The sequence below is a fragment of the Camelus ferus genome, chromosome 20 (assembly GCF_009834535.1).
Source record: "Camelus ferus isolate YT-003-E chromosome 20, BCGSAC_Cfer_1.0, whole genome shotgun sequence".
NCBI classification, from domain to species: domain Eukaryota; kingdom Metazoa; phylum Chordata; class Mammalia; order Artiodactyla; family Camelidae; genus Camelus; species Camelus ferus.
In genome coordinates, this window is record NC_045715.1 from 11,631,630 (window position 1) to 11,649,100 (window position 17,471).

Below are 17,471 nucleotides of genomic sequence, written 5' to 3' on the forward strand. Positions count from 1 at the left end.
CTTTTGAATGATGGCCATTCTGACTGGTTTGAGGAGATACCTCATTGTAGTTTTGATTTGCGTTTCTCTCATAATTAGTGATATTGAGCACTTTTTCATGTGCCTATTGGTCATTCATATGTCTTCACTGGAGAATTGCTTGTTCAGGTCTTCTGCCCATTTATGGACTGTGTTTTTTTTTTTTGTTTTGTTTTGTTTTGTTTTGTTATTAAGTTGTATGAGCTGTTTGCATATTCTGGAAATTAAGCCCTTGTCAGTCGCATCATTTGCAAATATTTTCTCCCATTCTGTAGGCTGTCTTTTTGTTTTGCTTATGGCTTCCTTTGCTGTGCAAAAGCTTGTAAGTTTAATTAGGTCTCATTTGTTTATTTTTGCTTTTATTGATATTGCCTGGGTAGACTGCCCTTGAAACTAGTAGCTTAAGTCTATCAACCAATCTACTTTAAAATTTATTTGCTATTTATTATCCTTTCCTATTTTCAAAAGTAATTGAGGAAGACGGAGAAGATGGCGGGGTAGAAGGACGCTCGCAGGTCACCCTCTCCCACAAATACACCAAGACCCACATCTACAGACCCACTCAGCCAACCAGAGCACCTGTGGAACTCCGACAGAACATCGCCCTCTTCAAAAGATAAAGACGCCAAAAATCTGGTAGGAGAAAAGGAAAAAAGAAAGAACTAAAAGGCAAAGCAGCGCGGGACGGGTCCCGCGGGGAGGGAGCGGCAAAGGAGGACTGGCGCTCGCTCGCTGGGTCTCCCCTCTCCAACTGAGAGGCCAGCGGGACGGAGGGGGAGCCTCCGAGGCTCGGATCTGTACAGAGCAGCCCTTGACTGACAGAACTAAGTTAAACGGGCACAGAGCGTTCCCCCGACACCCAGCCTGAGACGCAGCCGGCAGTGGCGGGCAGGGCCAGGCTGCACAAGCCGGGCGGAGGACGGAAGTGGCTGCATGGAGGCAGCCCCGGGGGAACGCAAGGGGCTGCGCGCCGTGGCTCTGGGTGCACAGGGCAGAACAACCTGGCCCCTCCATAAAACAGCAAGGTTGATGTGCTCTCGGGGGAAGGGTGCACACCCCCATCTCTGAAAACCCGCGGAAAGTTTTCGGTGGAAGAGAGGCGGGGCTCAAGGCACTGCCGCCATATCCTCCGCGCTGAGCACTCAGGCGGGGGCGGGGGCGAAACCTGCATCCGCACTGAAGGGCTTAGCAGCCTCAAAGGCCAGACTGAGACTGGCCTGCAGCCCAGGGCAGATAGGATCCTCCATCCTGGTCCCTCAGAGAACTTACTCCACAAAGACAAACAAGGAGCTGGGTTTTGGCTCGGAGCAGGGACAGGGCTGTCCCTCGGTCTTCCCCTCAGCCCACCTATGGAGCGCCGACCAGGGCGGAGCGCGCAGCCGCACAGAGAGCGGAACTACCGGCGGCGCAGGTAGAGGGAGAGCGCCCCTCCCCCCCCCACCTTTTGGGCAGGAACACAGCCCCTGACCGAGGTGCTGGGAGGGGGCACGACCCGCCCTCCTACCTGGCCAGTCTGCAACATCTGACTGCGGCATCCGGAGGGGCAACGACCCGCCCGCCCACAGCAGAGAGCGGCACCTGACCCAGTGTTAGGAGGAGGCGCGATCTGCTTGCCGACAGGTGCTGGGAGCAGCACAGAAGAGGGCGCCAACGGAGGGCCTCTGAAAACAGCAAGCTGAGCTTCCAAAACAGGACGAAGACAGAAAGACCTCACATTAAAAGCACACAGACTCCAGGAGAACACCGACAACCCCCCCCCCCTTTTTTTTTAAATCTGTTTTTACCTGTTCTATTTTCTATTACTCTTAATCTTTACTTCTTAATTCATTTCTATTTCTCTTGGGTTTTGATGTCCTGCTATTGATTAGACACAGGTTTCAAATACATCTATTTATCCCCCCCCCCCTTTTTTTGTAAAGGTTTTAAAAGGACGTCTCAACCCGATTAATACTCTGCTTCAACTCACTCTTCTATTATTCATTATACACTGTTTTCAAACCCTCTTTCTCCCTTCTTTTAAAATTCTTTCTCTCTCTCTCTTATTTTTTTTTCTTTTTTTCCTAAGTTCTATTCCTAAATAGGCATCAGATAGATAAAATCCTTAAGGACCAAAATAAACAATTGATACTCCATAAACCACAGTGCCAAAGAGGTATGAGCAAGATGAAGAAGCAGAAAAACCTTTCCCAATTAAAAGAACAAGAGAAATCCTCTGAAAGAAAGATCAACGAAATAGACATCGATAGCCTACTAGATCAAGATTTCAAAAAAGGAGTGATCGAACTGCTGAAGGAATTAAAAGAGTGTTTAGAGATAAAAAAATATGTCAAAAATGAAATTGAAGCTATAAAGAAGAGCCAAGTAGAATGGGTAAACTCATTGACAGAGATGAGGAATGATCTAATAGCTGTGCAAAGCCGACTAGATAATGCAGAGGAACGAATTAGTGATCTAGAAGTCAGGGCAATAGAAAGCACCCATTCAGAAGAACTACAAGAGAAGCAAATAAAAAATAATGAAAATAGCATAAGGGACCTATGGGATAATATAAAGCGTCCCAATCTTCGCATAATAGGGGTCCCAGAAGGAGAAGAAAGATCAAAGGGGATTGAAAAGGTTTTTGAAGAAATCATGACTGAAAACTTCCCAAACTTAAAGAAGGAATCAGATATCCAAGTACAGGAAGCTCAGAGGGTCCCAAACAGGAAGAACCCAAATAGACCCACACCAAGACATATCATAATCAAGATGGCCAGAGTCAAGGATAAAGAAATGATTCTAAAGGCAGCAAGAGAAAAGCAAAGAGTAAGTTACAAGGGAACCCCCATAAGGCTCTCAGCTGATTTCTCTACACAAACACTACAGGCCAGAAGGGAGTGGCAAGATATATTCAAAGCTCTGAATGAAAAAAAGATGCAGCCTAGGATCCTTTATCCAGCAAGGCTATCCTTAAGGATAGAAGGAGAAATAAAGAGTTTCACAGACAAAAAAAAAAAAAGCTGCAGGAGTTTAGCAACACTAAACCCATGCTAAAAGAAATATTGAAAGGGCTATTCTAAATAGAAAAGCAGCAGGATGCTACAGAAATGAGAAACACACAACTGGAAAGGTGATAACTCATGAATTACAAATAAAGTAAACATGAAATTATAAAAGAAGACATACAAATCACTGAGAGTGGGAGAGGGAGGCAGGGAAATATAGAATATTTTTTTCTTTCTTTTTTAAATTTTTTTAACAGTAGGATGGGTTTGAGATCATGTTACTATCAGTTTAATAAAAACAGTTATAGTAATGGGTTGACAGATTTACAAAAAAGGGTAACCACAAGCCAAAAATTTACAAAGGAGTCACAAAAATTAAATAAAATCCATGATAATACAAAGGAAAATTACCAAACCACAAAAGGAAGAAGAAAGGAACAAAGAGGATATACCAATTCAACTGCAAAGATAAGTTCAAAATGGCAATAAACACACATCTATCATTAATTACTGTAAATGTTAATGGACTAAATGCTCCAGTCAAAAGACACAGAGTGGCAGACTGGATAATAAAGCAAGAACCTTCAATATGCTGCATACAAGAGACCCACTTTAGGGAGAAGGACACATATAGATTGAGAGTGAAAGGATGGAAAAGGATATTCCATGCAAATGGAAAAGCCAAAAAAGCAGGTGTTGCAGTACTGATTTCAGACAAAATAGACTTTAAAACAAAGGCCATAAAGAAAGATAAAGAAGGACATTTTATAATGATTAAAGGAGTGATACAAGATGAGGATATTACACTCGTTAATATATATGCACCCAATATAGGAGCACCTAAGTACATACAAGAATTACTAACAGAGATAAAGGGGGATATTGATGGGAATACAATCATAGTTGGAGATTTTAACACCGCATTAACATCACTAGACAGATCTTCCAGACAGAAAATAAACAAGGCAACAGAGAAAGTAAATACTACAATAGAAAAACTAGATTTGGTGGATATTTTCAGAGCATTACACCCCCAAAAAATAGGATATACATTCTTTTCAAGTGCACATGGAACATTTTCCAGGATCGATCATGTACTTGGGCACAAAAGAAACCTCAACAATTTTAAGAAGATAGAAATTATCTCAAGCATCTTTACTGACCACAATGCCATGGAACTGGAAATCAACAACAGAGAAACAAAGGAGAAAAAAAGGAAAGCATGGAGATTAAACAATATGTTACTGAAAAAACAATGGATCAATGAGGAAATCAAAGCTGAAATTAAAAAATACCTTGAGACAAATGATAATGAAAGCACAACCACTCAAAACCTATGGGACACAGCAAAAGCAGTGCTAAGAGGGAAGTTTATAGTGATACAGGCCTTCCTCAAAAAAGAACAATCTCAAATAAACAATTTAACCCACCACCTGAATGAATTAGAAAAAGAAGAACAAAAAGCCCCAAAAAGCAGCAGAAGGAAGGAAATAATAAAGATCAGAGAGGAATTAAATACAATAGAGATTAACAAGACCATAGAAAAAATCAACCAAACCAAAAGCTGGTTTTTTGAAAAAGTAAATAAAATCGACAAACCTCTGGCCAAACTCACAAAGAAGAAAAAAGAGAGAGCACAAATTAGCAAAATAAGAAAGGAAAATGGAGAAATTACAACAAACAAAATAGAAATACAGAATATCATACGAGAATATTATGAAAAACTATATGGAACCAAACTGGATAACCTAGAGGAGATGGACAAGTTTCTGGAAACATACTGTCCACCAAAACTGAATCAAGAAGAATCTGAACACTTGAACAATCCGATCACTAGAAAGGAAGTAGAAACAGCAATTCAAAACCTCCCTACAAATAAAAGTCCAGGACCGGACGGCTTCACCGGGGAATTCTACCAAACATACAAAGAAGAACTCATACCAGTCCTTCTCAAACTCTTCCAGACGATTGAAAAGGAGAGAATACTCCCAAACTCATTCTATGAAGCCACCATCACCCTGATACCAAAACCAGGCAAAGACACTACAAAAAAAGAGAATTATAGGCCAATATCACTGATGAACGTAGACGCCAAAATCCTCACCAAAATTTTAGCAAATAGAATCCAACAACACATAAAAAAGATTATACATCATGACCAAGTGGGGTTCATCCCAGGGACACAAGGCTGGTTCAACATACGCAAATCAATCAGTGTAATACATCACATCAACAAGAGAAAGGACAAAAACCACATGATCATCTCAATCGATGCAGGAAAAGCATTTGATAAAATTCAACACCCATTTATGATAAAAACTCTCGCCAAAGTGGGTATAGAGGGAACATATCTCAACATAATAAAAGCTATATATGACAAACCTACAGCCTGCATAGTACTCAATGATGAAAAACTCAAAAGCTTCCCACTAAAATCTGGGACAAGACAAGGATGGCCACTATCACCACTCCTATTCAACATAGTCCTGGAAGTCCTAGCCACAGCAGTCAGGCAAGAGAAAGAAATAAAAGGGATCCAAATTGGAAAAGAAGAGGTAAAAGTGTCATTATATGCTGATGACATGTTACTATATGTAGAAAACCCTAAAAGAACCACACAAAAGCTACTAGAGCTGATTGAAGAATTCAGCAAGGTAGCAGGTTACAAAATTAACGTTCAAAAATCAGTTGCATTTCTTTACACTAACGATAAATCAACAGAAGAAGAAAGTAAAGAAACAATCCCCTTTAAAATAGCACCCAAAGTAATAAAATATCTGGGAATAAATCTAACCAAGGAGGTGAAAGAATTATACACAGAAAACTATAAACCATTGATGAAGGAAATTAAAGAAGACTTTAAAAAATGGAAAGATATTCCATGCTCTTGGATTGGAAGAATCAATATTGTTAAAATGGTCACACTGCCCAAGGCAATCTACAGATTTAATGCAATCCCTATCCAATGACCCAGGACATATTTCACAGAACTAGAAAAAATCATAATAAAATTCATATGGAACCATCAAAGACCTAGAATTGCCAAAGCATTACTGAAGAGAAAGAAAGAGGCTGGAGGAATAACTCTCCCAGACTTCAGACAATACTATAGAGCTACAGTCATCAAGACAGCATGGTATTGGTACCAAAACAGACATATAGACCAATGGAACAGAACAGAGAGCCCAGAAATGAACCCACAAACTTTTGGTCAACTCATCTTTGACAAAGGAGGCAAGAATATACAATGGAATAAAGACAGTCTCTTCAGCAAATGGTGTTGGGAAAACTGGACAGCAGCATGTAAAACAATGAAGCTAGAACACTCCCTTACACCATATACAAAAATCAACTCAAAATGGATTAAAGACTTAAACATAAGACAAGATACAATAAACCTCCTAGAGGAAAACATAGGCAAAACATTACCTGACACAGATTTAAAAAATTTTCTCCTAGAAGAAATAAAAGCAAGAATAAACAAATGGGACCTAATGAAACTTACAAGCTTCTGCACAGCAAAGGAAACCAGAAATAAAACAAGAAGAAAACCTACGGAATGGGAGAAAATTTTTGCAAGTGAAACCGACAAAGGCTTGATCTCCAGAATATATAAGCAGCTCATACGACTCAATAAGAAAAAAATAAACAACCCAATCCAAAAACGGGCAGAAGACCTAAACAAGCAATTCTCCAAGGAAGACATACAAATGATCAAAAAGCACATGAAAAAATGCTCCATATCACTAATTATCAGAGAAATGCAAATCAAAACTACAATGAGGTATCACCTCACACCAGTCAGAATGGCCGTCATTCAAAAATCCACAAATGACAAATGCTGGAGAGGCTGTGGAGAAAGGGGAACCCTCCTACACTGCTGGTGGGAATGCAGTTTGGTGCAGCCACTATGGAAAACAGTGTGGAGATTCCTCAAAAGACTAGGAATAGACTTACCATATGACCCAGGAATCCCACTCCTGGGCTTGTATCCAGAAGGAAATCTACTTCAGGATGACACCTGCACCCCAATGTTCATAGCAGCACTATTTACAATAGCCAAAACATGGAAACAGCCTAAATGTCCATCAACAGGTGACTGGATAAAGAAGAGGTGGTATATTTATACAATGGAATACTACTCAGCCATAAAAACCGACAACATAATGCCATTTGCAGCAACATGGATGCTCCTGGAGAATGTCATTCTAAGTGAAGTAAGCCAGAAAGAGAAAGAAAAATACCATATGAGATCGCTCATATGTGGAATCTAAAAAACAAAACCAAAAACAAAAACAAACAAACAAAAACAAAGCGTAAATAAAGGACAGAAATAGACTCACAGACAGAGAATACAGACTTGTGGTTACCAGAGGGGTGGAGGGTGGGAAGGGATAGACTGGGATTTCAAAATTGTAGAATAGACTACACTGTATAGCACAGGGAAATATACACAAAATGTTATGGTAACTCACAGAGAAAAAAATGTGACAATGAGTGTGTATATGTCCATGAATAACTGAAAAATTGTGCTGAACACTGGAATTTGATACAACATTGTAAAATGATTATAAATCAATAAAAAATGTTAAAAAAAAAAAAAGTAACTGAGAAACTTTAAACATAAAAAAGCCATTTTGAAATACAAAGTAGCTAAGTAAGACACAGAAGCCAAGTTAGGACTATTGAGCATTAAATTGTGCTCCTAGCTACTCACAGAATTGTAATTATTTATTTTTTAACTTGAGGGAAAAAACCACAGAAAGTAGGATGGGAAGACATTTTTTTCCTGGCATTAAAGTCTTGAAAGTATGTAAGGTATAGATCATTATAGAAGGAACACTAACCTTCACATGAAACTGGGACCCCAAACCAGTCATTCAATAATCTTTTTAAAATATTTCCTTGTCACCCCATTCTACATGATCATCTTTAATTTAGACCAATTTGATGGCCTCCTAATTGGATTTAATTTATCGATTTAGGAAATACTTAAAGATAGTGAAGATCTAACAAGAGATTGAGAAAGCTTCAGACCAAGTCCAGAAGGCAAGAACTCAAAGACAGAGAAAGGTAAGCCTAAGAAGCAAAGACACTTCAGCTCTGAAGGCAGGTGCTGATCTAAAAAGGTAGGTGCGAATTTTGTTTTGTAAAAGTTTCACTTATACATGTAAGTATATAATTAATATTTACAACAAAAATAACACATATATTGGGAGGGGGATAAATAAAACTAAAGTGTTACAAGATTCTTGTACTCCTTAGAGGATAGTGAATTGTATTAATTAATATTTGAATTTGATATATTATAGGTTCTTCATATAATTTCTAGGAAAACCATTAAAATACTAGAAACTAATAGTAGAGAGGAACATGGGATAATAAAAGACCCCATCAGTCCAAAAGTAAGCAAGGAGAGAGAAAATAAAACATAAAATAGGCGAGAAAGAACATAGTAAGATGACAGATTTAGACTCAGACCTGATTTAATCAGACCTGATCTATATGAGTGATTACATTAAATGTAAATGGACTAAATGCATCAATTAATGCACTAAAACTTGTCAGGATGAAAAACAAAATCCAAGGCTATAATATTTATATGAGAAACATACAAAATATAAAGGTATAAAAAAGAATAAAAATATGGAAAAGGTATTACACAAGCATTAACCAAAAGAAGGGTGTTACAAACATTAACTATATCATGTCAGATAGAGTAGACTGAAAATCATCACAAGATATATAGAGCTTTAGTTACTTAAAAAAATTTAATAATTTTAACACCCTAAAAAAATTTTTGAAACCTGTGCCATAGAATATATATGTAATATCATTTGCAGATCCATTGTTCATATTGTTCTAAACCTAAACCAACTCAAATGTCCATCAAAAGTAGAATGGCTAAACTACAGTGTATTCATACAATAAAATACTACACACAAATGAAAAGGAATAAGCTGAGGCTACACACTGTAATATGTACAAATCTTAAAAACACAATGTTGAATGAAAGAAGCAAAACACGAAGGGATCATACATTTTCTGTTTATAAAAGTTCTGTTATATTCTTACTCTGTTTATAAAAGTTCAACAACAAGTAAATATAAATTACATTATTCAGACAGATAGATAGATAGATAGTAAAATTATAAAGAAAAGCAAGAAAATGACTACCTTAAGATTAGGATAATTGCTACTTCTGGGATGAGAGACAAAGTATGACCAGAAAAAGGTATGTGGCAGGTTTCTGAGCTATGACAATATTCTATTTCTTGACCTGGGTGATAGCTGGATTAGAATTCACTTTATAATCATTCATTTTACTGTGTAGTCATGTTTTATCCATTTTTTGTCTTGATTTTATATTTCTCAAATAATAAAAATTATAATTCTCAAAACTGGCTGTATTTCTCTTGACTGTATTCTTCTTTTCATTTACCTGTCAGCGATCTAATCTTTTTTTTTATGGTCCTCATGAACTCTCCATTCCTCTTTGCTTCCAGACAGTTAGATGTTTCATTTTTGCAACACAAATCATCTGGTAAATGTGTCTGCTGAAGCATTTACCCCAGGGTATTATTATCTGTTTACACATTGGATTATGTGTGTACAAGCATACATGTACACAGACGTATGCACACACACACATATACTCAGATATGTGCTGTCCAATATGAAAGCCATTAACCACATGTGTTCCCGAGCACTTTAAATACATTAGTCAAAATTGAGATGTGCTGTAAATTAAAATATACACTGGATTTTGAAGGCCTAGTATGAAAAATAGACATAAAATCCCTCAATACTATTTTTTTCATTTTTAAAAATGTTGGTAAGACTACTTAACATGAGATCTACCCCTTTAACAGATGAAGTATACAATGCAGTATTGTTAACTATAGGCACTTCATTGTTCAGCAGATCTCTAGAAAGTTATCATCTTGCAAAACTGAAATTTTAACTGTTGAACAACTCATTTCCCTCTCCCCTCAGCCCCTAGCAACCAACATTCAACTATTTGCCTCTATCAGTTTGATTATTTTAGGTACCTCACATAAGTGGAATAATGTAATATTTGTCCTTTGACTCACTGGTTTCATTTAGCATAATATCCTCCAGATTCATTCCTTCTGTCACACATGGCAGGATTCCTTTTTCTTAAAGTCTAAATAATATATCTTTGTGTGTAACATTTTCTTTATCTATTCATTTATTGATGTACATTTACACTGTTTCCAAACCCTGGCTATTATGAATATTGCTGCAATGAACTCTGAAATTCTGATTTTGATTCTTTTGGATATATATCCAGAAGTGAGATTGCTGGACCATACGTTAATTCAACTTTTTATTTTTTGAAGACCCTCCATTCTATTTTCCATAATGGCTGCACTATTTTCCATTCCCACTAACAGTGCACAGGGGTGAAAGTAATTAAAGAAGACACAAATAAATGGAAAGACATCGTATGTTCATAGATTGGAAGACTAAATATGGTTAAAATGTTCATACTACCTAAAGCAAACTACAGATTCAATGCTATCCTTATCAAAATTCCTATGGTATTTTTTTTTAAAGAAATAGAAAAAATAACCCTAAAATTGGACCACAAAAGAGTCCACGTAACCAAAGCAATCATGAGAAAGAAGAATAAAGCTGGACGCATTACACTTCCTGATTTCAAAATATATTACAAAGCTACAATAATTAAAACAATATGGTACTGTCATTAAGACAGATATATAGACCAATGGAACACAATAGAGAGCCTAGAAATAAATTCATACACAACTGATCTTTGACAAAGCTGCCAAAAATACACAATGAGAAGACAGTCTCTTCAACAAATGGTGTTGGGAAAACTGGATCCACATGCAAATGAATGAAATTGGATCCTTATCTTATACCATACACAAAATCAACTCAAAATGGATTAAAGACTTAAACATGGGACCTAAAACTTCCTAGAAGAGAACAGAGGGAAAGTTTTTTGACATTGATCTTGGCAATTATTTCTTAACTATGACACGAAAAGCACAGGCAACAAAAGCAAAAATAGACAAGTGGGACTACATCAAATTAAAAAGCATCTACAAAGCCAAGAAAATCATCAACACAATGAAAAGGCAACCTACAAAATGGTGCTCCCATTTTTGCAAAGCCTGCCTCTGTTAAGAGGTCAATATCATTACTACATTTTTATATTGATTTAATGTTAATGATACTATTTGTGATGTATTAGGTTAAGTAAAGAAAATCATTAAAATCTATTTTACCTGTTACTTTTGCTTTTTGTTAAATATGACCAGTAAAAAGTTTAAAATTATATATGTGGTTTTCAATATATTTTTATTGATTCCTTGTCCTTTCAGTGCAGGACTGTATTTTATCTGTTTCTTTATCTATACTTAACCTAGTATATTTTAGGTGATAAAAATGATTTTTTAAATGAAGTAATGAGCAAGACGATTGTTAGGATTGCTATTGGTCAGGATTTTATCTCACTGCATTTGACAGAAAAATTTCAAAATGACAGTGGTTTGAATAATTTAGAACTTTATTTCCCATCATAAAAGTAGTTTCAGAAATAAGCAGGTGAGGACTATATGGTAACTCCAGAAATATGTGAGGGACATAGGCCCCTCCAGCTTTCTGCACCCTCATCTTTGTTTTCAAACATGCTCATCAGATATAAAGTTGCAAATGATGCCAAAATAAACTACAAGTCAATATGTATTTACCTCCATTATAATCCATCTTAGAGAGAGAGCTCCTGTGGGAGGCTTACAGAGAGCGTCCAGATACATTGTTTTTGAAATATTTACACTTAAGAGGGAAATGTTTTAACTTAGGTATCTAAAGGAGTGTGTAGTTAGCATGTCTTAAAGCCTCTCCTTCAAATATCAGATGTTTCAAGCAAGCTTTTGCCAAGGGCTGGATCAGAGGCAGGACTGAAATCTCCTAGGAGTGCCTGAAGAGCCTGTGGTTTTGTTGTTGATTAAAGAGAGAGCCATATGCTTTAGATAACAGGTGTGCAGGTGGCAAAGCCAACATTCTGCTGTGCAAATTTAGTATCCCGACTTGTATGCTAGCCCAGATGGGAGGGCTACCCTATTGGTGCACACAGTTGATAACAGGGTCTCTGTGCAAAGCCAGATTTTTATTCAAAAAAGAACTTTGAATCAATGCATGCACTTGAACAAGAATTTGGCTAAAAACCCTTGCCCAGAGAATGAATTCAAGTTTTGGACTGGAAAAGAGCAGGTGGACTAACCTGGCAGTTTCAACCACAAAATAACTTGAGCATAGTCTGAGTAGAAGAAATGAATTTTAGAAGGGTGGACCCTAAAGGTTAGTTGCAAAGTATATTCTGAGATTCTGAATAAGTCAACCTTGAAGCTAAGGATGTTGTCTATTTGAACATTGGAGACTAAGATCTACAGTGATTATAAATTTGTTTAGTAAATGTGCGGTGGCCTAATAGCAAATTTCGCTCACACTATGATTTGGACGTGTGGTAAAAATTCAGCTCTTTCTCTTTGTTCCTTTCTGGTTTTTCCCACAAGGCTCCTGTCGAATCATCCTACCATAAAGCTTCTGGCCCAGCTGAAGAGGATGGAAGTGGTATCTTTTCTACAACAAGAAATCTCTGAACTAGGTCCTTCAGCTTGGCCAGTGTCACACTAAAGGACAAAAAATAAAGAATTCAGGAAAATCTTCTCTTAGAATAATAGCTTGGATCGCTTTACACTTGGCTGCATAATCCCTTTGAAGGACAAAAGCTGGATATTATTACAATATTTCTCATTGAGTCCTACTTGTAACATATTCTCCTATTTCTTTGGGTAGATGGAGGTCATTTGTTTGTTGAGGCAAGTGAGAAAACTCATTGAACTTTTTAAAAGCATGGCCACCCCCCTTCAGCTAATCTCTACCTACAGATTCCGGCAGTTTTTTGTTGGCACAATCCCTGGCTGTCTAGTAGATGATAAGCCCTCAGGGAGCAGAGATCATGTTTGTTGTCTCCCACTGTACACCAAGCTCCTAGGATACTACTTTAAGGACTCAGTAAGCAACCAGTAAATATTTTTTGAATGAACAAATAAACCATGAAAAATCTGGAATCTATACCCAGATGGAACAGATTAACCCAAAGATGACTCATGTTCATCTAAATCCAAGAAAATTTGTCTTTTGTAATGTTGAGAAGAAAGTTGATGTAGACCATTGAAAAGATGAATAGTAAACCAATGAGCCTCTAATTTGGGGCAGATGTGGAACATTCCAGGTTCAACGTGGGGTGGATTTCACTTTGAAAATATCCTGAATGAAGAACATCTGAGGAGAAAATTAGGGCAAATAATTTGGCAAAAAGTAGAGGTTATCAATAAAATAGTATGGAACTAATAAACACACATACACACACAACACAAAATCTGAATACGATCAGTGGAATGTGTCAATTTCAACATCCTGGTTGTGATATTACACTTCACTTTTACAAAATGTTACCACTGGGGGGAAACTGGGCAAAGTCACAATAAAACTCTATCCTGTCTTACGCTGCATGCAAACCTACAGTTATCTCAATAAAGTTCCAGTAAAAGCAAAAGCCATAATAAAGAGGGTGAGAGAGATCATTGTGAGAGCACTCAACAAAACTGCCAAAGCCACCAAGACTTGGGGACTATCGCATTAAGATGGAACTAAAGCAGTTCTCACTATACTCCTGGGAAATTTCTCAGCTTTAGACATTGGAGCAGATGCTTAAAACAGATATTTTTCCCCAGAGTCAAAACTGGGATCCACAAAATGTTAAGAGATTGTGGGAGATTTAAAGTTGCAGGAAAGAATCCATGAAGAAGACTCTAGAGGTTTTTTGGAAATACTTAGTGACCCTTTTTTACAGAGTCACACCAGAGGCTGCTACTCTTCCATATCCACTCCTGACAGTGAAATGCCAGACTTTCAAGATCTGTATAATCCAGTTTTGTAAAAGGATGTTTTTCTTTTTAACCTTGCCATTTTTCCTCTTCCTTGTTAAAACTCTTTATTAAACCAAAATATATGATGTTCTGCTTAACCAAAGAGGACAGTCAAGATCAGTCTCAAGCTTACCTATAACTTTCGGTCAGGTTGATGGAGGTAGATATCTGAAAATCATGCTTTAAATTGTTTGATCATCTCATGTGATATTATTAGCTTTCTTATCTCATAATCCTACATCTCCAGTGTTGTGTATCAGCAGATTCATTCACTTTTAGTGTTGTTTTGTTGCAGTAAGAGTTAGACATAACAAGATGAAAAATTCCTTTAATTTGATTACATAACAAAATCAGTATTTTCATTTGTCCTTGTTATCTTTTACAGCTGCCAATATATAATATATTTGATTTTTTGGTATATTTGTAGCAATATTATAGCTATAAATTAAAACTATTCATTTTACTTAGCGTTTTTGCTTCATAGATTCATTCATTCATCTTTTATTCACTCAATTAGCACTTTTAATGATTAATAAGCACCTGCCACTATAGTCAGAATAAATTTAAGGGGGGAACAAATGTCTTTCAATCCAGTTTAAAATATCTGGGAAAAACTGAAAGGTGAAGATTATATAATAGTCAATAATATTCACCCTTGATTAGAAATATAAGCAAAGTTCATAACAAACTCACCCAATATGCCATCAGTGAGTCATTGTGACGTTCATTTAGTCCTTACTGATCCGTGCAGACATCCCTGGGGAAATGACCGATAGGGATAAATCCACTTGTCTTATTTTCTGTAGTAAAATTTTAAAGAATCATTGCCAAACCTGTCATTCAATTTTCCAACAGGGGTTCAGCAAGCTAATGTATGCTGAAAACCGTCAGAGTGATTTCACTCATTAAAGGAGTCTGTGGGCCCGATAGTAGGTAGGACTGATACCTATGATGGAGTGGGCTGGTCACATCAGGAGGCTGGACCAGAATCAGGAGGAGTATGTTTCTGCTCTCTGAACAAAATGAATCCCATTCTGATACTCCACAAGCTGACTCTCTAATGACAGCAAAAGTCAGCAGTAGCCAGAGCCTCCTTGGCTGCCTCTAAAATTCCTCTGCCTTGATGCTTGAGGAGGATACATGGAGGAGGCGAAGATTCACTTAAGGAAGGATTTTCTAGAACATGGGGGCAATCTGTAAATGGATGCTATTAATGTCTAAAAGAAACATGATAAAGTCAGAAGGTTTGCCTCTGCTCTCCCACTTTCAAGGAAAAGATGAATTGTCACCAGAAGATGCTTTGTGAGGCATTCTGGGTGTCAGAAAGAAGGGCCATCTCTCTCTTTGAGGACTTGCCCTTAAATGGAAGCTTAGTTGCTGACCTGCGGCTGGCCAGGCCTGACTTCTCAGGGCCAAGCACAGCAGTAAAGGGAAGGACTTGGGCCTCTCAGGCCATCGGCAGGGGGGTGGTCTTGCAGAGAAGTCACACAGATCTGGGGCAGGATACTGCTCTGGGACTGCTGAGAAAGAGACTGGCTGAAGGTTAGGGTTAAGCTTCCTGGGGAGAGATAAGCAGAGCAATTTCCCTGAGAGTTTCTACTGATGAAAATGTTATCACGCAAGATTCTACCGCATGCAGAGAATCTCAGTTAAAGTCTTGACCCTTTTATTCCATTTGCTTTCAAACAGTATGAGAGCATTTTTGCTCACCCTCCGGAAGACATGGAGAAGATCTTGACCTTGACTTGGCTTCCTTGACTCAACATCCTCTTTTGGGAAGTGAACTAAGCATTATTTGGATGTGTACAGAGCCTCAGTCCCCAAAGGGCTGCAGAATCCTGGTCAGGTTCTTGTTGGGGAAGAAGGTTATGGGTCTTTTGTGAAGAGGGGTACAAAACACTCTGGGGCCTGACCACACGCCTAACTGGCTTCTTGACGCTTTTCATAATGAGAGAAGGGGGCAGCTATGTCAGTACATAAGACTTTAGACACCTAGGTTTTTGGAGAAAGGATTCAACTTTTACCCAGTTTTTGCTTTAAAGGCTGGGAGTTGTTAAAAGGCTTCTAATGGTATCCAGAACTGTCCTCTATTGTTTCTCTGTTTCTAAAATAAAATCTGTGGACTGTTCATATTGATGAGTGCTTTCTGGGTGTGAGTTCTCATATACTTCTTTCTCCATCCATGACATGGTCTTATTGGGAAGCATGGATGATGCCAGAAAAGCATATCTATACAGCATTTTGAGTTTTAGTGCATACTTTTTTTCAGGTGAGGGCTGATGGTCCTAGATTATAAAAGCAACATTTTTACAAGGGCTTATCTGAGTGACCACTGAAGCTGAACTCTTGTTCTCCTTGTGGGATACTCTGGCCCTAGAATTCTTCTTGCCGGGAACCATGATTTTAGATGTGGACGTATTAGCCTTCCCCAGGAGACTAGCTCTATGATCAGGGAGCTCTTTTAGATATGTTATGAGTGACCTGACTCTCTGGAGTAGCCGCAACAACCAAACAAGTCCTATCTTCACTAAAGCAGCTAAGGGCTAATGACAGACGGGCTCTATCACCAATGTGAGCAAGTTCTGTTTGACTTAATACCAACAGTTAAACAAACAAACAAATAAAGCTATGAAGGACAGGGTTTAAGCCATAAACTGAAGCCTTTGGCTGAGGCTTCAGTAGAGATCTCCAAGGGGCCCAGTGATTCAACTGATGGATCTGACTTAAAACTAGAATTACAATAAACCTGCAAGGGAAAGGCAAGTTACGGCCTGGAGTGAGGTCAGGCCCTAGCAGCTGATTTAGCTAATCTCTCTGTCAGGCCAGCTGACCAAATTTGAACAAAGCAAAGAGGCATTTTTCCCCTCTCACTGAGACCCCCCTTGCCCTTCCCTCTCTACTCTATAAGACCATAAAGTGCTTTATTTTGATTTGCTTTATAGACTCAAGGTTATAAAGGGAGAGTTTATTGATCTTACTGTGAACAAAACATCTTTCATTTTCATGAAACAAAAATGCCTAATATCTGTTATGTTGCAAGTAATAAATTTGTATGTTGCATCTTTAAAACAGGCTAAACATGCAGTTAAGAACAAAGCCAACTTCTCAAGCTCCATTAGAGGCTACAGGAATTATTTGAATCAAATTACAACACAAATTCACACATCAAAAAAAAAAAATCTCTGAAAATCCATGTCTAGAATTCCCAAGTTTTCCTAAGGTTGAAATTGTTGTTTTTCATATTCTTTCTGACTACAAGAGTATCTTTAACAATAATAAAGAGTATTATTGTAAATAGTTTTAAATTTTAGAAAAGGGTAAAGAAAAAAGTAAAACTCAGTTTGAATCCATTTACAATAGCACCAAAAAGGATAAAACACTTAGGAATAAACTTAGCAAAAGAAGTGGAAGACTTATGTACGGACAACTACAGAGCAACATTGAAAGAAATGAAAGGAGACATAACTAAATGGAAAAACAT

At 37.7% G+C, this 17,471-nt stretch overlaps 1 long non-coding RNA gene across 1 annotated transcript; it reads left to right on the top strand.

The window, feature by feature from the left end:
- Positions 1-593: 593 nt before the first annotated feature.
- LOC116658392 lies at positions 594-14,327 on the top strand. The gene is made up of 3 exons (XR_004313771.1): positions 594-654; positions 7,988-8,075; positions 12,572-14,327. It is a non-coding gene; the product is annotated as an uncharacterized LOC116658392 (long non-coding RNA).
- The last annotated feature ends 3,144 nt before the right edge of the window (positions 14,328-17,471 follow it).